This window comes from Penaeus vannamei, chromosome 7, assembly GCF_042767895.1.
Source record: "Penaeus vannamei isolate JL-2024 chromosome 7, ASM4276789v1, whole genome shotgun sequence".
In the NCBI taxonomy this organism is placed as follows: Eukaryota; Metazoa; Arthropoda; class Malacostraca; order Decapoda; family Penaeidae; genus Penaeus; species Penaeus vannamei.
In genome coordinates this window covers 12,703,570-12,711,069 of record NC_091555.1, presented here as the reverse complement: position 1 = coordinate 12,711,069, position 7,500 = coordinate 12,703,570, and positions in this window count along the sequence as shown.

The following is a 7,500-nucleotide window of genomic DNA, read 5'->3' as shown; positions in this document are numbered from 1 at the left end:
GACGGATCGACCGAGCAGAGGACGGGCCGACCGAGCAGAGGAAGGACCGACCGAGCAGAGGAAGGACTGACCGAGCAGAGGACGGACCGACCGAGCAGAGGAAGGACCGACCGAGCAGAGGAAGGACCCACCGAGTAGAGGAAGGACCGACTGAGAGGACGAACCGACCGAGCAGAGGACGGACCGACCGAGCAGAGGAAGGACCGACCAAGCAAAGGAAGGACCGACCGAGCAGAGGAAGGACCGACCGAGCAGAGGAAGGACCGACCGAGCAGAGGAAGGACCCACCGAGCAGAGGACGGACCGACCGAGCAGAGGAAGGACCAGCCGAGCAGAGGAAGGACCGACCGAGCAGAGGACGGACCAACCGAGCAGAGGAAGGACCGACCGAGCAGAGGACGGACCGACCGAGCAGAGGAAGGACCAACCGAGCAGAGGAAGGACCCACCGAGCAGAGGAAGGACCGACCGAGCAGAGGACGGACCGACCGAGCAGAGGAAGGACCAGCCGAGCAGAGGAAGGACCGACCGAGCAGAGGAAGGACCGACCGAGCAGAGGAAGGACCGACTGAGCTGAGGAAGGACCGACCGAGCAGAGGAAGGACCAACCGAGCAGAGGACGGACCGACCGAGCAGAGGAAGGACCGACCGAGCAGAGGAAGGACCGACCGAGCAGAGGAAGGACCGACCGAGCAGAGGAAGGACCGACCGAGCAGAGGAAGGACCGACCGAGCAGAGGACGGACCGACCGAGCAGAGGAAGGACCAACCGAGCAGAGGAAGGACCAACCGAGCAGAGGAAGGACCGACCGAGCAGAGGAAGGACCAACCGAGCAGAGGAAGGACCGACCGAGCAGAGGAAGGACCGACCGAGCAGAGGAAGGACCGACCGAGCAGAGGACGTACCGACCGAGCAGAGGACTGATCGACCGATCAGAGGACGGGCCGACCGAGCAGAGGAAGGACCGACCGAGCAGAGGAAGGACCGACCGAGCAGAGGAAGGACCGACCGAGCAGAGGACGTACCGACCGAGCAGAGGACTGATCGACCGATCAGAGGACGGGCCGACCGAGCAGAGGAAGGACCGACCGAGCAGAGGAAGGACTGACCGACCAGAGGACGGACCGACCGAGCAGAGGAAGGCCCAACCGAGCAGAGGAAGGACCGACCGAGCAGAGGAAGGACCGACCGAGCAGAGGAAGGACCGACCGAGCAGGGGAAGGGCCGACCGAGCAGAGGACGGACCGACCGAGCTGAGGAAGGACCAACCGAGCAGAGGAAGGACCGACCGAGCAGAGGAAGGACCGACCGAGCAGAGGACGTACAGACCGAGCAGAGGACGGGCCGACCGAGCAGAGGAAGGACCGACCGAGCAGAGGAAGGACCAACCGAGCAGAGGAAGGACCGACCGAGCAGAGGAAGGACCGACCGAGCAGAGGAAGGACCGACCGAGCAGAGGAAGGACCGACCGAGCAGAGGAAGGACCGACCGAGCAGAGGAAGGACCGACCGAGCAGAGGAAGGACCGACCGAGCAGAGGAAGGACCGACCGAGCAGAGGACGGACCGACCGAGCAGAGGAAGGACCGACTGAGCTGAGGAAGGACCGACCGAGCAGAGGAAGGACCGACCGAGCAGAGGACGGACCGACCGAGCAGAGGAAGGACCGACTGAGCTGAGGAAGGACCGACCGAGCAGAGGAAGGACCAACCGAGCAGAGGAAGGACCGACCGAGCAGAGGAAGGACCGACCGAGTAGAGGAAGGACCGACCGAGCTGAGGAAGGACCGAACGAGCAGAGGAAGGACCGACCGAGTAGAGGAAGGACCGACCGAGCAGAGGAAGGACCGACCAAGCAGAGGACGGACCGACCGAGCAGAGGAAGGACCGACCGAGTAGAGGAAGGACCGACCGAGCAGAGGAAGGACCAACCGAGCAAAGGAAGGACCGACCGAGCAGAGGACGTACCGACCGAGCAGAGGACGTACCGACCGAGCAGAGGAAGGACCGACCGAGCAGAGGAAGGACCGACCGAGCAGAGGAAGGACCGACCGAGCAGAGGAAGGACCGACCGAGCAGAGGAAGGACCGACCGAGCAGAGGAAGGACTGACCGAGCAGAGGAAGGGCTGACCGAGCAGAGGAAGGGCCGACCGAGCTGAGGACGGACCGACCGAGTAGAGGAAGGACCGACCGAGCTGAGGAAGGACCAACCGAGCAGAGGAAGGACCGACCGAGCAGAGGAAGGACCGACCGAGTAGAGGAAGGACCGACCGAGCAGAGGAAGGACTGACCGAGCAGAGGAAGGACCGACCGAGCAGAGGACGGACCGACCGAGTAGAGGAAGGACCGACCGAGCAGAGGAAGGACCGACCGAGCAGAGGACGGACCGACCGAGCAGAGGAAGGACCGACCGAGCAGAGGAAGGACCGACCGAGCAGAGGAAGGACCGACCGAGCAGAGGACGGACCGACCGAGTAGAGGAAGGACCCACCGAGCAGAGGAAGGACCGACCGAGCAGAGGAAGGACCGACCGAGCAGAGGACGGACTAACCGAGCAGAGGAAGGACCGACCGAGTAGAGGAAGGACCGACCGAGCAGAGGAAGGACCAACCGAGCAGAGGAAGGACCGACCGAGCAGAGGACGTACCGACCGAGCTGAGGAAGGACCGACCGAGCAGATGAAGGACCGACCGAGTAGAGGAAGGACCGACCGAGCAGAGGAAGGACCAACCGAGCAAAGGAAGGACCGACCGAGCAGAGGAAGGACCAACCGAGCAGAGGAAGGACCGACCGAGTAGAGGAAGGACCGACCGAGCAAAGGACGTACCGACCGAGCAGAGGAAGGACCGACCGAGCAGAGGAAGGACCGACCGAGCAGAGGAAGGACCGACCGAGCAGAGGAAGGACCGACCGAGCAGAGGACGTACCGACCGAGCAGAGGAAGGACCGACTGAGCTGAGGAAGGACCGACCAAGCAGAGGAAGGACCGACCGAGCAGAGGAAGGACCGACCGAGTAGAGGAAGGACCGACCGAGCAGAGGAAGGACCGACCGAGCAGAGGACGGACCGACCGAGCAGAAGAAGGACCGACCGAGTAGAGGAAGGACCGACCGAGCAGAGGAAGGACCAACCAAGCAAAGGAAGGACCGACCGAGCAGAGGACGTACCGACCGAGCAGAGGACGTACCGACCGAGCAGAGGAAGGACCGACCGAGCAGAGGAAGGACCGACCGAGCAGAGGAAGGACCGACCGAGCAGAGGAAGGACCGACCGAGCAGAAGACGGACTAACCGAGCAGAGGAAGGACCGACCGAGTAGAGGACGGACCGACCGAGCAGAGGAAGGACCAACCGAGCAAAGGAAGGACCCACCGAGCAGAGGACGTACCGACCGAGCAGAGGAAGGACCAACCGAGCAGAGGAAGGACCGACCGAGCAGAGGAAGGACCGACCGAGCAGAGGAAGGACCAACCGAGCAAAGGAAGGACCGACCGAGCAGAGAAAGGACCAACCGAGCAGAGGAAGGACCGACCGAGCAGAGGAAGGACCGACCGAGCAGAGGAAGGACCAACCGAGCAGAGGAAGGACCGAACGAGTAGAGGAAGGACCAACCGAGCAGAGGAAGGACCGACCGAGCAGAGGACGTACCGACCGAGCAGAGGAAGGACCGACCGAGCAGAGGACGGACCGACCGAGCAGAGGAAGGACCGACCGAGCAGAGGAAGGACCGACCGAGCAGAGGACGGACCGACCGAGCAGAGGAAGGACCGACTGAGCTGAGGAAGGACCGACCGAGCAGAGGACGGACCGACCGAGTAGAGGAAGGACCGACCGAGTAGAGGAAGGACCGACAGAGCAGAAGAAGGACCGACCGAGCAGAGGACGGACCGACCGAGCAGAGGAAGGACCGACCGAGTAGAGGAAGGACCCACCGAGCAGAGGAAGGACCAACCGGGCAAAGGAAGGACCGACCGAGCAGAGGACGTACCGACCGAGCAGAGGAAGGACCAACCGAGCAGAGGAAGGACCGACCGAGCAGAGGAAGGACCAACCGAGTAGAGGAAGGACCGACCGAGCAGAGGAAGGACCGACCGAGCAGAAGAAAGACCGACCGAGCAGAGGACGGACCGACCGAGCAAAGGAAGGACCGACCGAGCAGAAGAAGGACCAACCGAGCAGAGGAAGGACCGACCGAGCAGAGGAAGGACCGACTGAGCTGAGGAAGGACCGACCGAGCAGAGGAAGGACCAACCGAGCAGAGGACGGACCGACCGAGCAGAGAAAGGACCGACCGATTAGAGGACGGACCGACCGAGCAGAGGAAGGACCGACTGAGCTGAGGAAGGACCGACCGAGCAGAGGAAGGACCAACCGAGCAAAGGAAGGACCGACCGAGCAGAGGAAGGACCAACCGAGCAGAGGACGGACCGACTGAGCTGAGGAAGGACCAACCGAGCAGAGGAAGGACCGACCGAGCAGAGGAAGGACCAACCGAGCAGAGGAAGGACCGACCGATCAGAGGAAGGACCGACCGAGCAGAGGAAGGACTGACCGAGCAGAGGAAGGACCGACCGAGCAGAGGAAGGACCGACCGAACAGAGGACGGACCGACCGAGCAGAGGAAGGACCGACTGAGCAGAGGAAGGACCGACCGAGCAGAGGACGGACCGACCGAGCAGAAGACGGACCGACCGAGCAGAGGACGGACCGACCGAGCAGAGAAAGGACTGACCGAGCAGAGAAAGGACCGACCAAGCAGAAGACGGACCAGCGAGCAAAAGGCGGACCCACCGAGAGGACGGACCGAGCAGGCGACGTGTGGAATATATAATATATATATATATATATATATATATATATATATATATATATATATATATATATATATATATATATATATATATATATACATGCATAAGTGTATATGTACATATATATGTGTGCGTGTGTGTGTGTGTGCGTGTTTTTGTATGTGTGTGTATGATATATATATATATATATATATATATATATATATATATATATATATATATATATATATATATATATATATATATACATATATGTATATGTGTGTGTGCGTGTGTGTGTGTGTGTGACATGCGCAAACACACACGCGCGCGCGCGCGTAAACTGATAAGAAGCTAAATTAATTCAAAATCGGCGAATTCCTGTGAAAGAAAAAGGCTAGCTCTGATGGTTACAGAACTCTCTACTTTCAACTGGGGTACAAGTTAGTTGGGTTTGGATGATCTCATTTTGCCGTTAATATGTAGAGGCTAACCAAACCTCTTTAACCTTGACCATCTCCCGCGACCCCTTATTCAGCCCTTGTTATTGTTTCTCAGCAACTATATAATCTTGCCAATGTTATCTCTTTATGTGCATTTCGGCTCTTTATTCGTCTGCTGATGAAATTTTAACGAGTTCGAAATATTACGATTTATTTTCATTTATTGTGATTGTTTTATATGTTTTTATGTACCCTCTCTCTCTCACACACACGCACACACATATATGTGTGAGCATATGTGCGTGTATATATGTAAATATATAAATATACATTTTTGCGTGTGTGTGTATGTGTGCCGAAATATATTTATATATGTGTGTATATATGTAAATATATATATATATATATATATATATATATATATATATATATATATATATATATATATATACATTTTTTATGCATATATAGGGAAGTAGGTAGACGGAGAGATATATGATTACACCATCTTTTATAAGGATAAGAGTTTCTATTAACACATGCAGCTTATTTTACTTAATGATTTTTCAGCACATTTTTAAAAGCTAGTTCTAATAAAATGAAATTGTATCCTTGTATTTCAAGAATTCTCCAAGAATCTTGTAGCCAGCGAATAGCGAAATTAATAGGGCATATTTCTTGTATTTTTCGGACTGAAGATCTACCTGCAAAAAAGTGTATCTCTGAACCGTGAGTCCTCGCGAAGCTTTCCAGGTCTAGATCAAAGGTTTTCATCCAATCACACGCTCCTGTTTCATTTCTTTTATACTGCCTCTGTTTTTGTTCCTGTAGCCGGGGTACAATCCCTTTCTTTTGTGTCTGGATGTGGCTTGTTCAGTGAATGACAGCTGTGTTGAAAAAAAAAAAAAAATCCATCGTTAGTGTTTTGCTAGTTATGGACCCCACCCGTCTGTCGTTGTTTATATTTTTAAAAAGGCAACAGAAAAGATCCAATTGGTATTTTGTGTCAGGATGTCACTTCACACAGTGTATCTTTAATCTGCCTTATCTTGGTTTGATTGACAAAGTTTTGGAATTAGATATTTCTGTTAACTAACAAATACTGAGATACTTAATAATTCTAGTGCCGATAACAAAAAGGACCATAGTCTTACAAGTTAATGTTAAGAAAAACATCTTTCAAAGTTTGCTCCGTTAATTGAAAGTCAGCAAATAGTATTTCTCGAAATAGCGTTTTTATCTGTGACTAATCGTTGTTTTATTTCAATACCATTTCAGACATTTTTTTATTGTAGTGCTTTTAAAACAAACATCACAAAAACTCCTTTTTGCTGATAAGTAAAAAGTAAATATCTGTTTAACAACAGATATGTACTGTTGTTAAATCCTCCTAACTCGTTTTTCTCTCATTTATAGCTTATAGACAAATATAATGAACTTCCCTTGACAATAATTCTATAATATATCCACATTAATTTTTCCCCTCCTTTTTATTACTATATAATCTGTTACTTGCATACTGAAGAGGCATGTGGATATTAAGGAAAATCTTGAATAGTAAAATTTTGAAGCGATTCTCGTGTGACTGATGACATTAACCTTGGTAACACTAATAAACAAAAACTTAAAGTTCGGTGGTTGGCATCTTAATATTGCCGATTTTTAGACATTTGCTCTTCTAGATTTCGGCCCTAGAATTGATATGTATTGAAAATCTAAAAGCTTGAGGCTATATAATGTGTGTGTGCAGATACGTTCAGTCACTTTGCTATATAATTATGTCCAACCCGAGTACATGACTTGTACTAGCACTTTATGATGAAACACACACACACACACACACACACACACACACACACACACACACACACACACATATATATATATATATATATATATATATATATATATATATATATATATATATATATATATATATATATATATACTCTCACTGATCTGTAAAGCACAAAAGTCAGTAATGTTCGTACATTCACATTGATGAGTACACTGTTAAAAAGTGGGATATACTGAAACAAATGGAAATGGAGAGCGAAATGTTTCCGTAATAAACGCGCACAGGCCCCGCCCACTAAAACGTTACCATTTGAGAAAATACTATATAGCCATGCTCCTTTACCCTGTATTACACTACAGTATCATAAAATTCAATTTATTTAATTACCCAATCGTGTTATCACAATGTTCGCTAGGATTTTTAAACAATATACCTATTTGTACTGGAATGTACTTTGGGTTTTAAGTACAAGG